The following is a 21,898-nucleotide window of genomic DNA, read 5'->3' as shown; positions in this document are numbered from 1 at the left end:
TTCGCAAGGGGGGAGGTCATGTCACCCGGAACCAGAGGGTCATTGGAAATATTGCCATCATAAATGGTTTGCCATACTTCTCCCCTGAGAGCCCACCCACCTCAGAAGGGGCCCCACAGCCAGCCCCAAGGCTGTTTAAGGAGCGCAAGGCCGAAGCGGTTGCACCCAAACCCCCACAGCCTGCCCCAGGGATTTCCAAAGGGGGTGTGGATAAGAAATCTGAACCTCAGCTGTCACCTGAAGCACCGCTCAAGGCAACCAATGCCAAGAGGGTGTCAGTGGGGAAGCCACTCCATGATAAGTGTGCCCATCTCTTACACCGAAGATTAGGTCATGCGAGCTTCCCTGTGGTTAAAAAGATGGGAGAGTTTGCTGAGGGAGTCCAGCTCAAAGATTGTGAGGTGTTCCTGGACTGTGCCATCTGTAAGAGGTCAAAGAGGAAGGCTGCGCCCATTCCTAGGGTGTCACTGCGTAAAGCCCAATACCTGTACCAACTAGTACATGTTGATTTGGTTGGGCCCTTCACACCATCCCTAGGGAAAAGTCAGTATTTTCTCACTGCCGTTGATGGTTTTTCACGGTACGGCCACGTGTATATCCTCACAGAAAAATCCGAAGCCTTTGACGCCATAAAATCACTGTACAACTTTGTAGAGACCCAGTATAAGACCAAGATCGCACAACTGCAGAGCAACCGCGGGGCTGAGTTCATGTCCGAAAATTCCGCCATTTTCTTACCGCCCCTTTCACTCCAGCTCAAAATGGCGTGGCAGAGAAAAGAAATGGAGTCCTACAAACTATGATGCGTAGTCTGATTGCAGACGCTGGGGTCGCAGAATCATACTGGGCAGAGGTGGTGAAATACTCCAATTACACCTTAAACCGCACCTGGAGCAGTGTTGTGAACCAGACCCCATATTTCCTAGTTCACGGTAGGAAACCAAATCTGGGACATTTACGTGTGTTTGGGTCCTACGCATGGGTCCACATCCCCAAGCAGCTGCGGAAGAAGGGGAGATCTGTCTCCCAGAGACTGAGGCTCTTGGGCTACGCTCCTGGCTCCAAGGCCTACCGTTTCCTGGGAGAAGGGGGCAGGATTGTGACTTCCCAATCTGCCTCCTTCGAAGAGGACTCCAATTGGGCCCAGATTCACTCCAATGATCTGAGCCCATATATCAACCGTCCCAGCAAGGGCACACCGACTACGACATCACCTGAGACGTCCACATACCCTGCCACCGACGAAAGTGTGGAACAAGACGAAGATGTCATCCCACCTGGTTCAGATGGGGAGGATGAGCTGTCCAGTTCAGAAACCCGCGGAAGAAAAGGGTGGTGAGTGGCAGAAGGTCAGGAGATCAAAGCGGTCCAACAAAGGAATCCCGCCAAAGAGAATTGACATTGGGCACATCGCGTCTGTCAACAGCGTTGTGGTCACCCCAAAATCCTTCTCTGACATCCAGGAGCTGCCCATCGAAGAACAGGAGAAATGGCAGCTCGCGATGGAGAAAGAAATGCAGAGCTTGAAACAACTCAAGGTCTTCACCCCCCAGCAACCTCCAAAGGAGAGGAAAGTCATTGGCACAAGGTGGGTTTACAAGGCAAAACCACTTGCCAATGGCCTCTACCTGTATAAGGCCCGTTTGGTAGCCCAGGGATTCGCCCAACGCTACATGGAGGACTATGGGGAGACCTACTCTCCAACTGTCCGGGCAGAGAGCATCAAGTCCGCCCTCGTGACTGCAGCCGCTCTGGGGGAGGAAGTCTTCCAATTCTACATCCAGACGGCTTACCTCCACGCCAACTTGGACCGGCAGATCTACGTGAGGGCCCCTCCTGGCTACCAGCAAGAAGGGGGAAATACATGGTTGCTCCACAAAGGGTTATATGGCCTCAAGCAGTCGGGGAAACTATGGTATGACTGCCTTAGAAAAAGTTTAGAACGAGTTGGTTTCACTGCATCCCATGCAGATGAATGTGTTTTCACACGCAACTCCAAGGGTACCACAGAACGGGTGTTAGTTTATGTGGACGACCTACTATATGTAGGGCCTGACAAGGAAGGGTGTGATGAATTTGCCAAGGCCCTGGAGGAAAAGTTCACCCTGAAATCTTTGGGGCGGGTTGACAAGTACTTGGGTGTGCACATCTTGGCCACGAAGGGGGGGTTCGCTCTATCTCAGAAAAAAAAGATAGAGGAGTTATTGGCCAAATGCAAAATTGCAGAATCTAACCCAACGCATAGCCCGATGCAAAGTGACTACTACAATCACACTCACAAGGACGGTCCTGAGTTCACAGATAATACGCTTTACAGATCCTTGCTATATATCAGCAATTGGAGCAGGCCTGACATAGCCTTAGCTGTGAATCTATTGTCCCGGCATGTGGAACACCCAAAGGAATTCCACTGGAATGCTGTTAAGAGGGTACTTAGGTATCTCAGGGGCACGACCGATGCTCTCCTTGTGCTGGAACCAGAGAAAGAGAAAATGGCCCAGCTCTCCGCTTACTCAGACGCAGACTGGGCTGGCGACACCAAAAGTAGATGGAGCACCTCTGGTTTCCTCATATTGCTAAATGGCTGCCCTGTCCATTGGCATGTTAGGCAGCAAAAATTTGTTTCTTGCTCCACGGCCGAGGCTGAATATGCCAGCCTGTCAGACACGGCCAATGATTTGATTTGGTTCAATGATCTGATAACGAGCATCTGGGCATCTCCTCCTCTGCCCATCCAAATTCAAGAGGATAACACAGCCGCAATTGCAATCTCGGGGGCTTATGCTGTAGGCTCTAGGTCCCGCCACATAGACATACACTATAAAAATGTCAGGCAGCTTGCCAAAGAGGGTTTTATACGTGTTCAGCATTGTAACACAACTGACCAGATAGCTGATCTGTTCACCAAACCTGTTCCCATTGACCGGCACAACCTTCTGTGTAAGCATTTGTGTTTGGTCTTCTGAATGTGTATATGCATGTCTATGACACCTGCTCGCCCCCTCACATACACTCACTGGTCCCTGTCATTGGCTGGCAAGAAGGGGAATTGTTAGATGTTTTTGTGCCAGCCCATGGCAGTTCCCCAAATAGGTCATCAGATAGGAGCAAAGAGGCTTCTTTGCTCCCCTGCAGCCTCATTGGCGAGAGTGTTTTATGGTTAGGGAGGGGCTGAGACCCCCCATAAATACCTCTGCTCAGGGGCTGCTCTTTGTTCGTCTTTTCTTTCTCTCTTGCATGCATTCTCTCTCTATCATACAAGCATGGATGCCTCCATGCCATATAACTCTTTCTATATAATCTATCGATGAATAAAGCTTCATAATGATTGCATCTCTGCATCCTGCCTCTTTTACTTGGAAGCACCTTAACGATCCATCGATCTCTCGTGAGTTCATCTCACAGGCTCAGGGTTGACTCATTGGTAAAATGACAACCCAGATTGTTGGGGACCATATACTGACTCAGTAAAACCGCGTAGAACAGGCTGTAAAAGCATTATGAAGTGGTATATGACTAAGTGCTATTGCTAAGTTCTATATTGTAGTAAATGTAGTAGAAAATCTATTATTCCAGAAAAGGGTCCCCGAGAATTTCAGAATAGTTTTTTCTCCTTTGTTCCACATCTGTGTGGCAATTTTGTAGAAGATCATCTTGAGTAACATTTTATGTACTTTAAAAATCAAGTGGTCATCTCCAGAGCATAAATTAACATCCAGTTCAGTATTTGAAGCAAAAATTATTTGTGGTATACAGTACTACATCCACAGTTCCAAATGAAACAGAGTTGTTTAGGACCATATCTAGAATGCCACATATCAGGAATGTGTCTAGTTCAGGTTGAAGATTCTTGACAGTGAATGAAAGAGGACTCACACTTGTAGGCACTGGAAACATAGGTATTCTGACCAGTGTCTTCCCTCACTGGTCCATGTACCTGGAGCTGCATACTCAGAGCAAAAGAATGTCAGTCCCAGAGAGTATATTATTCTTCCTTCAAGAATATACTCACAAATTCCAAATCTGAATATACTCGCAGATTCCAAATCTTTAGTGTTTTTAAAAATAGAATAGAATAGAATAGAATAGAATAGAATAGAATAGAATAGAATAGAATAGAATAGAATAGAATAGAATAGAATAGAATAGAATAGAATAGAATAGAATAGAATAGAATAGAATAGAATAGAATAGAATAGAATAGAATAGAATGCCAGACAAGGAATAATGGAATGGAAACTGATCAAGGAGAGATTCAACCTAGAAATAAGGAGAAATTTCCTGACAGTGAGAACAATCAACCAATGGAACAGACTGCCTTCATATATTGTTGGTGCTTCATCCCTGGAGGCTTTCAAGAAGAGACTAAATTGCCACCTATCAGAAATGCTTGGGCAGGGGCTTCGACTATATAACCAACAAGGTCCCTTCCAACTCTTTTATTCTATACTTATATGTTTCAAGACACACAAAGAATTTGTCTCCAGTACATAAGCTCTCAGTGTATATACAAACAAAAAAGTGGTAAGTCATAGATCATAAATCATAGTTACAGTCATTACTCATAAGATACAAACAAGTGATAAATCATAAGATAGGAGAAGTTAATCAGTAGAAGATAGTATGAAAGATGAGAAGATGAGAAAGATGAGAAGGATAATAGCAATACAGCCTACTACAGGGGTAAATATCTTTAGGCCTAAGACAGTCCTGTGAGAATTAGGTGTTCAGCAGAGTGATGGCACGGGGGGAAAACCATCTTTGTGTCTAGTTGTTTTGGCATCCAATGCCATATAGCAGCTTTCTAAGGGGAGAAGTTGAAACAGTTTATGTCCAGTATATGAGTGGTCTGTACATATTTTCTCAGCCCTCCTACGGTATACAGATCCTCAATGGAAGGAAGGCTGGTTGCAATTGTTTTTTATTCTGCAGTCCTAACTATCCATTGAAGTCTGTACCTCTCCTGTTTGGTTGCTGTGCCAAACCAGACAGTTATTGAGGTACAAATGACAGACTCAATAATTCCTCTATAGAACTGTATTAGCAGATCCTTGGGCAATCTGTGCTTTCTGAGTTGACGCAGGGAGATCATTCTTTGTTGTGCCTTTTTAATGATGATTCTAATGTTAGGTGTCCATTTTAAGTCCTGGGAGATTATAGAACCCAGAAAATTGAACATCTCTACTGTTGATACTGTGTTGTCTAATATTATGGTAGAATAGGAGACCTACTCCTAAAATCTACTAATATCTCTAGTTTTAAGAATGTTCAAGTCCAGATTGTTCTGGCTGCACCACAGGGTTCGTTGATCTACCTCCCATCTATAATCGGGGAAGGAAACTGATAAATGCCAATTTCTCAGTGCCAGCCTACCTCTGTGGCACTGCAAATCAAACCAAACCAAATCAAAAATCTTTATTACAGCCTGCCAAATGATTAACAAAAAATGCTGCCACCAAGCCATAAGCCTAACACAACAAAAATTTGCATAAAGAATCTATTAAGTGATCTTCAATGTAAGTGTAACATGCCTGACATTTAGTGTCTAGTTAAATTAATACCAGTGTAAAACATAACATCTGAGCAGCAGTATATTAAGTAGGGATGAGTGATGGTTAACTGGAAAGGTTTGTTTCTATTCTTGGATTTCTATGTCCCTGAATCTATTATTCCTTCTCCTTAGCAGATGAATAAATTCAAGCTCATTTGGATGAAGGATGTATAAGTAATCCTCAAATTATGAATTTGAGGATTACTTATACTTATACAAAATTTTTATTGCTAGGCAAGACAGTTAAGTGAGTTTTGCCCCATTTTTATGTTCTTTCTTGCCACAGTTGTTAAGTGAATCACTGCATTTTTTAAGCTAGTAACACAGTTGTTAATGGCTTCCTCATTGACTTTGCTTGTTAGAAGGTCACAAAAGGTGATCACATGACCCTGGGATTCTGCAACCGTCATAAATACATGCCAGTTGTCAAGCATCCAAATTTTGATCACATGACCATGGGACGCTGCAATGATCAGGTAAAAAACTGTCATGTCACTTTTTTCAGTGCCATACTTCAGTCACTTATCAAATGGTTGTAAGTTGAGGACTACCTGTATTCATAGTGACCTTTGAAACTGTATTTTCTTTTTTATATAAATATTTTATTAATTTTCTAGTTTTACAGTCAAATATCCAGACAATGTGCTGTTTGGGTCCGCTAGTAATTCAGTGGTATATATTAACTTCTTCAGTCTAGATCCAATATTACACCATCAAATATTTTCTCTCTTCTTCCAGTAGTGCCTGTTTTCCCACATTAGGCAAATATAATTCTTATTGTTATTAATAAATATACAATTGAATATCAACATCTGTTATATTTTTGTCATAATATCAATAATGTCAGTTTTAGATAACTTTTCTAACCAAAACATATCTTAAGAGCCTTGGTGGAGCAGTGGGCTAATGCCTCCTTAAGTAACACCAGCTGCCTGCAATTAGTGCAGGTTCGCATCCCACCAGGCTCAAGGTTGACTCAACCTTCCATCCTTCCGAGGTAGGTAAAATGAGGACCCAGATTGTTGGGGGCAACTAAGCTGACTTTGTAATAATGCCGCTGTGGTGTGTGTGAAAGCCCTAATAAGCAGGCATATACATAGAATGAAGGCTACTGCTAAGTTTGTAAGCCGCCCTGAGTCTTCGGAGAAGGGCGGGATATAAATGGAATTAAAATAAATAAATAAATAAATAAATAAAATTGCATTTGCACTTAATATCCATATGCTCAATCAGTATCCTGTTTTTGTTTTTATTTTAATTTCCCATCAGTGTTCAAAATGTTTATAATTCCAAAGCAAGTTGTATTTGGGTAACCAAAATGTAGATATATGACAAAATAAGGCTTGTAAAGTGGCGCAGGTCTGGCTTAGGCAAAGATAAGTTTCAGGTTCTTGTAAATCATATACTCCTGCTACGTGCAGACGGGATAATCCGTTGGAACACGTACAAAGAAGTAGGCAAGAACAGTGAGCTTCCATATATGGCAATAACTGAAATGTAACCATTTGACTGCTTGTTGCTTGTGTTGTAACTTTGTGATTGGTTTTGTATATTGACATGCTGACTTTGTAACCTATGTATCCAATAAAAGAGAGCTTAGGACTTCAGTCTGGGCCCTCATCCCGAGAACGCTCAGAGAGACGTGTCCTCATTTATTGGCAAGTTCATGAGGAGCCCGCCGGGTACGAAAAACCCGCAACTGGTGACCCCGACGTGATCCGCCGCGAGCAGATACGTCTCTGACGGTCTCCGTACTCATTGCCTGGAATAGGCTGTGCACCCGATCTCGCCTCGTGAAGACGACGATCCATTCGTGAGTATGGGGAACAAATTTTCTAAGCGACAGGCAGCGCACCTGAAAGAGCTTGAGAAAATAGTCAGAACTTCTAATATTTTACTTAAAAGTAGTGGCAAACAATTACCAGCAGTTTCAAAAAAGGATTTGATAGATTTGATGGAATATATTTGGAAAAATGCTATGGTTTATCCGGAAAAGGGCTCGCTCAAAACTAGCACATGGAGAAAATTGGGCGAATGGCTTCATGAGCCTCCATGAGCACCTCCTAAAATGTTAACAGCCTGGCAAGTCTTAATGGAAAGTTTGTTGATTCATGAAAAGGGACTTAAAGAAGCCTTTTCAGTTTCTCCAGCTCCCCCTCCTTATGAGGAACCTGTTCAGCTGGGAGAAACCGTGCAGGGCACCTCAGCTGCGGCTCCCAGTGCCCCTCAGGCTCAGCCAGAATCTGTTAAATCATATCCAAAAGAAGGACTAGTGGTGGCTGCTTTTTGACAAGCTGCACAGACAGGACACTTGAACATGGAAGATTTGTCATCTTGTTATCCTGTCAATTTTTTGCCGGCACCAGCAGCCGGAGGTCAACCAATCCAAGAGTATGCAGCCTTGCACTATGAATTGATCAAAGAAATAAAGAAAGCTGTTTCTAGTTATGGCATTCAATCTAACTATGTGCAAGGATTTTTAATAAGTATAGGTAGCGCTTATACCATGTGTTTAATTGACTGGAAATCTATAGCTAACATGGTTTTGACTCCATCACAATATGTTGTTTGGGAATCTGAATATAAAAAAGAAGTAGAAAAAAAGATTCTTGCTGGGCTACGTCAAGGAGTCAATAGAGTTCAATTATTTGGACCAGGGCAATTTGTAACAGCCACAGAACAGGCAGATTCTCCTAGAGACGCTTTTCCTGTCATAAAAGAAGCTGCATTTTCTGCCTTTAAAAGAGTGGATGATAGCACTTCAAAACCAAAATTATCTTTTTCAAGAATTTTTCAGGGCCCTAATCAGCCCTATGCGGAGTTCATAGACCAACTCCAGCAAGAAATTGCAAGACAAATTGACAATGAATATGCTCAAACTGAATTGATATTGAAATTGGCTTATGAAAATGCTAACGAGGACTGCAAAAAATTATTAAAACCAATCATTTCTATGCCAAATGCCACTCTTGCTGACTATTTAAAAGCATGTTGCATAGTAGGCACAACGGCTTATTCCATGGACGCCTTGGCTATGGCCCTTAATAACGGAGGCAAGAGACCCAAGGGAAATTGTTTTAATTTATTTATTTATTTATTTTAATCCCATTTATATCCCGCCCTTCTCCGAAGACTCGTGGCAAGCCTGGACATTTTAAAGGGCAATGTCGGGCGCCCAGAGGAGGAGCAAACAAAAATCAAAATACTGTAGCTCCTCTATTAAGCCAAAAACCATATGCCCTCGTTGTAAAAAAGGATTCCACTGGGCAAATCAGTGTAGGCAGAATCCTCAGTTCTCTGGCACCCAAGTGCAGGGTCAGGGAAACTAGAGGAGGGGTGCTCAGGCAGCCCCGCAAAAAAGGCTGAAGAGAAAGAAACATCACAAAAATTTATAACATAGTAACATCAGAGGCAATGCAAATTGACGAGCCAGGCATAATTTATTTTTTGCCAACCTCCCCTGATCCCAACGGTCCTCAGTCACTGAATGCGCTGTTGTTAGTATTTCCGGTGCGAGACCTCATGGCTTGGGGAATTTTGGCATTGCCATTTTTGCGAGATTCAAATGATTTTTCATCTGTTGCGATGGCAGTTACCGGAAACACGCCCACCTCCTTTCAGCAGGGAGAACTCGTGGTGACTGCCATTTTGATTTCACCTGCCACACCCTTCCCCTCCTCTCTCATGACGGATGCACTCGCAATTCAAAGAACAGTTCAGGATGGTCGCCCCATGATGACATTTACCATTTATAACCGGAGTTTTTCTGGTTTATTGGACACAGGGGCTGATGTTAGTGTCATTCGAACAGAAGAGTGGCCGAAAAATTGGGAAACAGAAAGTGCTCCGGCAGTGAGAGGAGTGGGGGGAATTCAACACGCTGTTCGCAGCAAGCGGTGGCTTCCGGTAACCTCTTCTGCTGTTTCTTCCATTGCATACTTTCAACCTGTGGTTCTACCTATTCACACCAATTTGTGGGGTAGGGATTTAATGTCACAATTTCAAGCAAAATTGACGCTTGAGTAACATGCCTCAAACTATACAACCTTTAAAGCTTCATCTGAAAACTGATACGCCCGTTTGGGTAGATCAATGGCCATTAACTCAGGAAAAATTAAAAGCTTTAAAGCAATTAGTAAAAGAACAATTGGATAGTGATCACATTGAGCCTTCTAATAGCCCTTATAATACTCCAGTTTTTGTAATTAAAAAGAAGTCAGGAAAATGGAGGTTTTTGCATGATCTTAGAGCAATAAATACTGTATTAAAACCAATGGGAGCATTGCAGCTAGGACTCCCAAATCCAAATTTAATTCCTCAAAATTATGATTTAATGATTATTGATTTAAAAGATGCATTTTTTCTATCCCATTGTGTAAAGAAGACAGACAACTTTTTGCTTTTACATTGTCAGTTTTTAACAATTCAGAACCTGCTCAAAGATATCAATGGAAAGTTTTGCCTCAAGGCATGCTCAATAGCCCCACTATGTGTCAATGGTACGTGGCAAAAGTGCTGCAACCATATCGTGATAAGTATCCACATTTTTTGGTTTATCACTATATGGACGATATTTTAATTGCAGCACCAGGCCCCAAAGGAACTGTTATGGCAACTTTTGATTTTTTAATAAAGATTTTAAATCAGTTTGGTTTTTTTGTCAGTCCACAAAAGGTTCAACATATGTCACCCTATTCCTATTTAGGGGATTGGAGCCTTGCCAAATTTGGCAAATGGATGTTACACAACATGCACCATTCGCCCCATGGAAGTATTTGCATGTTTCAATTGATACCTTTTCAGGATTCATCATGGCCACCCCCCCAAAGAGGAGAAGCCACCAAACATGTCATTAATCATTGTATTCGGACCTTTGCAGTGCTGGGATGTCCAAAAGAACTCAAAACAGATAATGGCCCTGCCTATACCAGTCAAGCCATGGCTGAATTTTGTCATCATTGGCAAATAACACACAAATTTGGAATTCCATATAATAGCCAAGGCCAGGCCTTGGTGGAAAGGGCTAACCAAACCTTGAAACATGCTTTAGATCGCTATAAAAATCAGAACGGGGGAAAATGAAACCCCAACCTCCCAGCAGTGCAAAATATTTTAAATCTTTGTCTTTATACTTTGAACTTTGCTAATTTGACTGGTCATCCATTAACCACGGCTGCAGAGTGGCATTTTTCATCTACAGTTGCAGATCAGCCTAAACCCAAAGTGTGGTACCGCCAACTTCCAGAACTGGCTTGGAAAGGCCCTGCAGACCTCCTCACTTGGGGAAGAGGCTACGCAGCTGTTCAACTGCCAGACAAAGTGCTGTGGGTCCCCGGTCGTCATGTTCGTCCGTATCATGCCTCCACAAAAACAACTGCAGAACCCATTAAAGATGACAGCATGGTTTGTGACTTTTATCAGCTTTTCATTGACACCACCAACTCATGCCATTAAAAAGACACATTTTGATTTGCAAGCTTACCCCAGGTATCAAACCGTATTACCTACCCAGCCTGCAGTGTTTCATTGTGCCTCCAATTCGTCTGCCATTCCATCACAATCTTTGTTATGGCTAACACCTATAACATTTGTTCCAGTTATAAATGACTTTTTTCACACAATTTTTTTTCAAGGCTCGGTTTTAACCCTGGTACTTTTTCCACCCATGACCAATCGGACTGCTAGTTATTGGTGCTTTGGTTATGACATTGCTGACAATTTTGAAGACTATTGGTCTGGGGTTAAAGTGAATTGGCAACAACATTTCAGAACCCCGAGAGCCCTGACACGCTCTGTTTGGATGGGCCCTCCTCAATCTTTTCGACCAACAGGCGACATCATCAACATCACATGTGCTGATCCTACACAGCCTTTTTGTCCTATTATTTGGACCAAGGATGACCAACCTGTTGTGTCTTCCAATTAATCAACTGTTTTTTATTTGCACCACCCTTGTAAAATGGTTTTACAACTTGTTGTCAGCCCAAGAACTGTTGGTTATTATTTTTGTCAAGGATTTAGTCAAAGACAATATTTTCAAGACTGGGTTGAAGTAATGTAAATAGACAGCTTTGCCAAGCCTCCAATTTCCCCTATGTTGCTGTATTTATACCGTCGCTTGAGGACAACAGGACAGCTTCAGCAGTTTTTTCGCCATCGTCGGGCTGCTTCCGCTGTCCCTCAGGCCGAAGGACACTGTGAACTTTGTATGGTTAACACCAAACAAGGCACAACTATAACTAAAACATTGATTTTTCATACTCAATTGTCATGCAAGACAAAACTATCACAACAGTGCACTTACAATGGAACTTCATACTCCATTTGTAATGACACTGGCAAGGTTAAATGTTTTGATCCTAAAGGACCCACACATTGATACACCATAAAAATTGAAGCAGGGTCAATTATTTTAGTAAGTCATGACTTTTATGACATAGAAATTTCTCAGTCTGTTGTTTTTGATGCCTGTAAAGCAATTGATGAAGGAACCAACGAGTGTGGATCTTTGGCATGGCAAAGAACATACTCCAGCAATGAAAAGTATATCTGTGCCCACCGATCCAACCAACATGATTCTTGCAGCAAAGGTACCTATTGTGGGGACTGGAAATGTGTGGATTTTCAGTCCCGAGGAATAGATGTTCGATCAGATACCATCCCCAAGAATAATCAGCATAAGAGACTTTATGTTACCAGATTGCCAGCAAACTCCTCCTGCTACCAGCATACCTGTAATTTAATTAATTTAACCTTTCCGGTCCCCAAAAACTGGTTGGGATCACATTCTTGGAAAGGAGTAAACAATGAATATGGGTTGGGAATAGACGGAACAGGCTCAGACCCCAGTGTAATTTTAACAATTCAAATTATTCAGCATAATTTAGATCCAATTAGTCAATCACTATTTCATTCATATTATCAAGAGATGCAGAAAATTGATGGGTTAGTTCTTCCCCCTAAAGCTCAGAACATGTTTTTGGCCTTGGCAGAGACCATTGCAAAAGAACTCACAGTCAAAAATTGTTTTGTGTGCGGGGGCACCAATATGGGAGAACAATGGCCATGGGAAGCCCACGAACTTAATCATACTCAGGTGTTAGAAAATCAGGCCAATTACACTTTTGATCAAAAAGGGAAAGAAATTTGGGCTATAACTACCAACTTAGTAGGCAACATTTGTTACCAACGTAACAAGACTGATTCTAGACATAGTAACATGGGCTCATTAAGATGCAAAGGAACTTGGGAAAACAATACTTGGTGGTCAGGGTCTTCAGATTCATAGCCCAACCGTACATTGTAACAAATGACTAACATGACCTTCCTTTTGACCCTAGAAAATGATACCTTGGAATGGATAACTCCTACCGGCCTATATTGGATTTGTGGGCATTTTGCTTATAATTTTCTTCCCAAGGATTGGTATGGTTCTTGTGTTTTAGGAGCCATCAGGCCTAGTTTTTTTTTCTTTTGCCCCTTCAACAGCGACAAGTGTTGGGTGTTCCAGTTTATGAAGAAATTGGAAACATCCGCAGTAAACGGGACACAAAAGACATTCATAGGGGTCTTTGGAACAACAATGAGTGGCCCCCTGAGTGTATAATCCACTATTATGGACCTGCAACTTGGGACCTATGGTTATAAAACCCCAATTTATTTGCTTAATTGTTTGATTCGGCTACAAGCAGTTGTTGAAATTATCACTAATGAAACAGTCTCGGCCATGACCCATTTGGCAACAGAAAGTGCTAAATCAAGAAGATATATTATGCAAAATCGTTTGGCCCTGGATTATTTATTTGCCAAAGAGGGGGGGGGGGTCTGTGGCAAATTTAATCTTACAAATTGTTGTATTGAGATCGATGATAGTGGCAAAGTGATTCAGGAAATTGCAGATACAATGGTTAAAGTAGCTCATGTCCCTGTTCAAACATGGAATGGTTTTAATTTTCAAGAAATTTTTGGCTCATGGTTTCCAAAATTACCTGGTCTACAAGCTATTGTAGCTTTAATTGGCATGATTGCTTTAGGATGTATTATTTTGCCTTGTGTTTTACCTATTTTTGTTAGAACTATATCCAATAGTATTTCTTTAATAGCAGAACAACATGCAATTAAACATGTGAACGCTTTATGGCAGCAAAAATATCATTTATTGCCTCAAGAAGATTTTGACCCAGACATTGAAGATCGTGCCATTGATGGAGCCTCTCTAATGTTGGTCCTTGATGAGGAGGACACAGCAAGGGACAAACAACTGGTCTTGAACTACTCTGCATCTCTGCACACGTTTCCGAGCATTGACTGTTCCGTGGAACAGTTTGAGCTGTATAAAACAAAAAAGGAGGAGATGTAGATATATGACAAAATAAGGCTTGTAAAGTGACGCAGGTCTGGCTTAGGCAAAGATAAGTTTCAGGTTCTTGTAAATCATATACTCCTGCTACGTGCAGATGGGATAATCCATTGGAACACGTACAAAGAAGTAGGCAAGAACAGTGAGCTTCCATATATGGCAATAACTGAAATGTAACCATTTGACTGCTTGTTGCTTGTGTTGTAACTTTGTGATTGGTTTTGTATATTGACTTGCTGACTTTGTAACCTATGTATCCAATAAAAGAGAGCTTAGGACTTCAGTCTGGGCCCTCATCCCGAGAACGCTCAGAGAGTCATGTCCTCATTTATTGGCAAGTTCATGAGGAGCCCGCTGGGTGCAAAAAACCCACACCAAAAGCTTCCCTTATTCAAACCTCTTAGCATTTTCCTGTTTTCTTTCTCATACCAAAATCTAATATTTTAATTACAAATCTTATCTTTCTGGATATGATAATACTTCTATTTTTAGCAATTATCTATTCTCCACCATATTAAAACATCTAGTTAATGATATAATATCCCATCTAATGGATCAAAACCTCTATTTTCTTCAGTCTTACTCTAGCTTTCTTCCTTTGCCAACTAACTTTCCAAGTCAATGCATTTGAATCATCAAGTAATTTTTCCTCTGTTTTTGTGTATATTGTTTGGATTATTTGATTAAAGTATTTTTGGAAGAACGAATCCATTGATATTCATTAAATAGCCTCTCTCCTCCAATTCCCCACAGATCTCCTAACAGCTCTATCTTCCATTCAATCAGTTCTTCTTCCTTTTCCTGAAATGTGTTTTGAATTCTTGATTTGTAAGATGTCTTTTCCATTTCTGATATTATTGCTTCATCTTATAGTTCTTCAGTTGTCTGAATCTGTCAGTTAGTTCCTTCCTTTAGGTCCTCCATCTTTGGATCTGCTTCCTCTTGTTTTCCTTCTATTTTCTGCGTTGCTAGTTCCTTCTTTGTATTCATGTTCTAGGTTTATAAATTTAGATTAGAAAATTGTTCTTTTATCTCCTTTGTGTTATTTCTAGTCTCATCATGAGCTAAAATAATAGTCTCTTGTATTGATTTCAACATGGAGAGAATTTCTTTCTGATCTTCATCCATATTTTCTTGGTGGTATATCAAACTGAAGATTTTAGGGACAGGTGTTAGAGATGGTTTAAAGCTGATTATGGGACATCAATTTCATTTTTTGTAGGTGATCTTTATAATAAAAATTGTTCATCAATCAAAGATTTATAATCCAAAATATTCCATCATCTCAAGCAATGATGTGTGTTTCTCCTGCAAGGAAATAGTTTCACAACACAGCTCTGAAAGTCATTCGTAGTTCAGGCAGGCCGATTTCAAGGTAGTTCCTCATCTCAGCCACACTGATAAGCAGCTCCAAAGTTTTTTTCCCTTTTCCCAGCTGCAGTCTTCAGAAGTGAAAGTTTCCAAAGGTCAGCAAGAGTCTTATCTAAATCTGGGCTTCAAGCCAAGTTTCCTTTAGGCATAACAAATTGTAGTACCATAATTCACCACGAGATGTCAGTAGAACTGTTTTCCAGGTTTTTAAATCCAAACTTATATTACAAGCTTTTCAAATCTCTTTAAAAAAAAGTCTCAAAGGCACTTTTAGTCCCCAAATTTTAAAGCCATATATATGTATTAATTCCAAATTAATCTTGTAATTTTCTCTGTTTTCCCCCAAGTAATTAGTTCACTGCTTTTCTTTTCCTGAGGGAATGGGGTGGAAATTCTCTTTCCCTTTCTCATCAGGGAGGGTGCTTTGGGCAATTTTTTCCAAGTCTTAGAGTCATAAAGAGAGGATAGGGTCTCACCCAGTTTCATCCATATTGGTGAAAGGTTGCTTGTTGGTGCTTATTGTCTTCCGTTGTTAGCAGCTTCTAACTGGCTACACAAATGTAACCAGTCTTTCCCCTGTCTGTTTGGAGGCTTCCTTAGATCAAACAGAAGGGCTGCCATGTTCCCGTGATCAATGAGGGTCCCTTTCTCACTTGTTGCCTCTACGGGGTGACTTTTGACCTTTTCCCCAGCAGGGTAAAATTGAATGCAAAAGACGGAGCCTGTCCCGCTGCAACGTCAAACCGGAAGCCTGAAACTATATTTTCATCTGTTTAGATATATAGATTTGATAAATATGTATCAATATGAGAGACAGGCAAATCTACTGTACAATGGAAATTCACTGAATAGACAAACAAGCAAAGAAAATACAATGGATGAGAACCAGGAAAGGGTAGCATAAAGAGAGGGTTTAAGATAAACATGTAGGCAAAGATTAGCTGGGTCTTAGAGTGGGGAAAAGGAAAAATGCAAGCTATAAAAACAGCTGTAAGAGGAAATGGCTAGCCAGGGAAATTTAGCTGAATAAAATAACAAGGAAAAGAGCTGAATGAGAAAATAGGAAAGGCATACTGAACTGAAAAACAGGAAAGAACCTATTGTTCTAAAAAAAACCATAAATATCCACAAAACAACCATTTGAATATGTCCAATTTTTGATATTATTAATGTACATGTGAATATGAATTAGTATGTTTAAGGAAGATAGCAGGAAATATGTAGGAAGCAGTCAGACAATGTGTAAGCTCATAGTACCTCAGCCAATGGGGAACAAGGAGGGATGTGGCATCTGGGACAGGGTTGTATAAAAGGGGGAATATTTTGGCTTGAAACTTTGAAGAGAACAAGCTTTGAAAGCTTCTCTTTCACTTATTGCAATAAACAAAACAAAAGGCCTTCATTGTGTCTTGGCTGATTATTTATCAAACAAGTTTGCCCCTGATCATGAAGAAAAGTAGCCAGGAGCACTAACAGATTTATTAAAATTAATTTCCCAGAAATATCAATATACGGGTAGTCCTTGACTTCCAACCATTCATTCAGTGACCATTCAAAGTGACAACAGCACTGAAAAAAGTAACATGACCTTTTTTCACACGACTGTTGCAGCATCCTCATGGTCAGGTGGCCAAAATTTGGATTATTGACAACTGGCTCATATTTATGACAGTTGCAGTGTCAAGGGGTGATGTGTTCACCTTTTGCAATGTTCTGACAAGCAAATAAATGAAGAAGCCAGTTAATGGTGTTACTAACTTAACAACTGCATTGATTCAGTTAACAACTGTGGCAAGAAAATATGTAAAATGGGCAAAATTCATTTAACAATTGTCTTACTTAGCAGTGGGAATTTTAGGCTCAAAAATGTGCAGTGATAAGCAAATTAAACACTAATAGAAGCACAAAACATACTGCTAGTGTTAATCTTTTCCCATAAGTATTAACACTTTGGTATATAAATGAAATGTGTTGTTTTCCATAGATACTGTTGATATTTTGTATTTTTTTGTACAGTACCGTATTTTTCGGACCATAAGACGCACTTTTCCCCTCCCAAAAGTGGGTGGAAAAACAAGGTGCGTCTTATGGTCCGAAGGTAAGCGAAAACACTTGTCTCCCGTTCAGTCAAGGCAGTCCATCAGCTCCATTGGAGAGACGTGATTGAATGAAGACGTGGAATTCTCCACCCCGCCCCTGTGATTGGTCGGCAGGGGAGGAAATACGGACGTGCCTGCCATGCCTTCTGACTGCTTCCCCCTCCCCGCGCACGCACATTTTCTTTGTTTTACCTCGCTGCTAAAGAAATAGTTTTTGCTAAACTAAACCTCATAGGCGACTTGCCCCAGCAAAGCCGTGAGGAGTTGTCCCTGCAGGTTTCTCTGCGAAGTTTATTGGAAGTGATTTCCCATTTGCAAGATAATACTGCTAATTGTTTGAAATTGCTTCGGCATCTTAGAAAACCTATTCAGGGAAAAGAAACTACCGGTACCTTTCTTTCTTTCTTTTTCTTTCTTTCTTTCTTTCTTTCTTTCTTTCTTTCTTTCTTTCTTTCTTTCTTTCTTTCTTTCTTTCTTTCTTTCTTTCTTTCTCTTTCTTTTTCTTTCTTTCTTTCTTTCTCTCTCTCTCTCCCTCCCTCCTTTCTTCCTTCCTTCTCTTCCTTCCTTCTCCCTTCCTTCTTTCTCTCTCTCTCTCTCTCTTCCTTGCTCCCTCTATCCTCCCTCCTTTCTTCCTTCTTTCTTCCTTCCTTCCTTCCTTCCTCTCTCCTTTCTTTCTTTCTTTCTTTCTTTCTTTCTTTCTTTCTTTCTTTCTTTCTTTCTTTCTCTCTATCTCTCTCTTTCTTCCTTCCTTCTTCCCTCCCTCCCTCCTTCCTTCTCTCTCTCCCCTCCTTCCTTCCTAGTATACCGGTACTATTTGGTTCAGAATATTTTTTTTCTTGTTTTCCTGCTCTAAAAACTGGGTGCGTCTTATGGTCAGGTGCGTCTTATGGTCCGAAAAATACGGTATTTTGTATTATTTCTGTCTTATCCAAGCTAGCACCCTCCATGCAGTGGTGGGATTCAGCCGGTTCACACTGGTTTGGTAGAACCGGTAGCTAATTTCTTTTGAGTTCGAAGAACCAGTTGATGCCTGGCAGAAACGCCCCCACCCACCCCAATCGGACCCATGTGATGCCTTCTTTCCAGCTCCAACATGGTACTCCATCACTTCCTCCACTGCCGTGGGCAGTCCCACAAACAAAATAAGTTTCTGGGACTAAAAAAAAAAAGTTCAATCAATCAATTCCAACTTTGTGCGATCTTTTTTTTCCACGAAAAGTTGGAATTCATTGATAGAACTTTTTTTAGTCCCACAAACTTCTTTTTTTGGTAGGACTGCACAGAGTGGTGGAGGAAGTGATGGAGTATCTGGAAAGGTTAGAAAACAAATGGTTTTAGAAGTGAGGGCATCTGGGCAGTGGTGGGTGGGGCAACCTCTCGAGCTCCACAGCGGCAGAAAAATGCTTTCCAGCTCTGGCACTCTATCTGCCGCTTTGGTGGTTGTGTGGGAAGAGCTGCGAAAAGGGCTCAGAAGGGGAGTGAAAGGGAAGATGGGGGGGCAGGTGAGGGGTGATCTGCCTAAGCTATCCAGAGGAGAAGACAAAAACACCCCCCACCTCGCCCACTGCCAGCAGTTCAGAGAAGCTGCCTCTGAGCTAGATAGCCAGCTGACAGCTGAGGAGGTGCTGCAGTGGGGTGTGCCCGGGAAAAGTAGAGCATGCGAGGCTGGGAGGGCGGGAATGGTGAGGGGGGGGAGAAAAACCAGCTGTGCTGGGATGGAGCTGACCATGTGAGACCTTGGCAAGTTAGTGGACAACTGGTTGAAGAGCCAGACAGTTGCAGTTCTGCCTTTTTTATTACGTGACAGGCTATTGACAGGCAGCCCGATCCATTTAATCAAAAATAAAAAATTAGGTTTTTTAACTAAATGGAGTGGGATGCCTGTTAATAGCCTGCATGTCAGGTCCCCAAAGCCTCTGTATTTTCCCTTGCATATATATTCTACTTTTGGGGCCTGCCATTCTGCTGGCGGGGAGGGAGAGCTTGGGATAACTTTCACTTTCTACTTTCCCTCTCCTGCCTCTATCCTTGAAAAAGGAATGCATCTCCCTTATCAGGGAGATGATTACAGAGAAACAAAAGCTGGAGAAGACCTTGAGATGCACACCAACCGTGCCAGTCACCCACATAGATCATATCACCTGTGGATTGGCTGAATTTCAAATGGACATTATGACTTTGGTGGGAGGAGGAATATTGCTAGCTTCAGCATTTGCTGAATTTTCCCCAGATCTTGCCTTGACTTCCCTACTTTCACCGACCCCTAATAAAAGTATCCTTTTGATACAATGCCTGTTTCAAGAGTTCTGCTTTCTTGGGTTGTTAGTTGAAATGGGTCCTTACATAAGGCAAGATCTGCATAGTACTTAACCCGGAGAAGCTGTTGCCGTACCAGGGGAGTTGCAAATGATTTCTACATGGAGGAGTTCCAGGCAGAGAAATGGTCCAAAGATCTCCTCTGCCTGAAAGCTGATGAAAGCCTTTCCAGGGATCTGGAAGAAGCTGGACCTTCTGGTGAAGAAGACCAAGCCAGATGGTCACTTGGAGTTGGTAAGAAGGAAGAATGGGAAGAAAAAGCCCAAAAGGTTACTCTGATCCAAGGTGGAGGAAAAAAGAAGGCAAAGAAAAAGAATCCAGAGCCTACATCTCCCAATAAAGATGGAGAAAAACAGGAACTGAAATTCAGGACAATGGAAGCTGTGATTGAGCATGTGGGGGGAAAAACCTTGATGAATTTAAGATGCAGCTGAAAGAAAGCCATGAGTTGGAAGAAGAGTCAGAGGGGGAATCAGAGGAAGAAGAATTGGAGGTCTGAGAGATGGCAGGGGCTGGAGCTCAGGAGGCAGCACAGCAGCAGGGCCGTCCATCTCAAGGAGCCAGAGGAAGACCACCTCAGCTGGCCGAGTGAAACCAATTCCAGTGAAGTTTGATGGAGACCTAAAGTGAGTGAGGTATTTCCTGGCACAAGTGTTTGCCTACATGCAAATCTATGGGAGAACACTGCCTACTAATGTCAAGAAAGTTTGAGTGGTCACCCTGGTTCTGGAAGGTGGAGCAGCTAACTGGATGGTGACCCTGTACAATTGCAGCACACCTGAATTGAGAAACTTCAATTGTTTTATGACTGCACTCCACAGGTGGTTCAAAGACCAGCTGGCTGATAAGAAAGCCTGGGAGCAGATTAAGACAGTGAAGCAAGGAAGAAGACCAGTTGCTGAGTATACCAAGGAGTTCAGAGAGTTGGCCAGTCACCTCCTAGTAAACTGTTTCCAGTATGGATTCAAAGAAGAGCTGTATAAATGCCCATGTAGCTCATGAAGCCCTGGAGAGGCTGTATGACTGGTGCCTGCTAGCTGAGAAAGTGGAGATTGATCAGCACAAGCATCTCATCACCCAGTGAGACCAAGCTTCAAGCAGCAGATCGAGAAGCAAGGGGAGACCCTGCAGCACTACCTGCTTCAAATGTGGCAAAGAGGGTAATCGAGCCATGGATTGCCACAGTAAGACACCTGCCAAAAGAGGGGATCGTCTATCAGCTGGGAGACCCCTGAGGACCCCATTGTGCCCCAGGGAGACTGAAATGAGATTCAAAGAAGTCATAGAGCTCCCCTGGGATCGCAATCAAGAGGGTTGAGCTTCAACTCCCCACTACGATGATCCAGGAGTGGCAGAAGATGACTATGAGGATGACCCATTGGTGAGTGGGCCAATTGATCATAACAGTGCTCCTAGAACTCTCCATACCCGGCACTGGGAGGACAGTGAAATTAGCAGCCCTGCTGGACTCGGGTTGTACCAGGTGCATAATTAGCCCAGAACTAGTAGGGAAAATGGGGATTCCCCTCAGGAGACTTAAGACTCCAATTAGTTTTTGCCAACTGGATGTTTTAGTTGCAGGGAGGGGGGTGCCTGCCAACTTTGCCACCAGACCCTTATACATTGACCTGGGCAGCCACACAGAGACTTTAACGTTTATTATGGCTCCGGGAATGGAGTGGCCATTAGTTTTGATACTGGCTTGGCTAAAGAAGTGGAACCCCATGATCAACTGGAAGGAAGGGCAACTGAGATTTCTGCAGGGGGAAGCCCTGCCCGTCACTAAAGAAAATGATAGATGTGGATTATGTAATGATTTTGCCTCTGCCCTCAGTGAGTCAGACTTGCAAAGCCTCCCAATGGAATACCAAGACTTGGTTGAAGCCTTCAGCAAGCAGAGGGCAGATGAACTCCTCCCTCACCAGCACACAGACTGTGCAATTGAAATCATTCCAGGGGTAAAATTGCCAAAACCAAAAATGTACTTGATGACTCCTAGGGAGTTGAACAAACTGGAAAAACTTATCAAAAAGAACTTTATCGAACCAGCCAGACCCCAGGTAGTAGTAGCCCCTGTGTTATTGAGAGAAAAGAAAGATGGCTCTTTTCATCTCTGCATAGATTATAGGAGTTTGAACATTGTGTGCATGGAAAACATATATCCATTACCTTTAATGAAAGACATATTAGCGCACCTATCGA

Source organism: Vipera berus (genome assembly GCF_964194415.1).
Source record: "Vipera berus genome assembly, chromosome: 2".
Lineage (NCBI taxonomy): Eukaryota > Metazoa > Chordata > Lepidosauria > Squamata > Viperidae > Vipera > Vipera berus.
Note: the sequence above shows the minus strand (reverse complement) of the source record.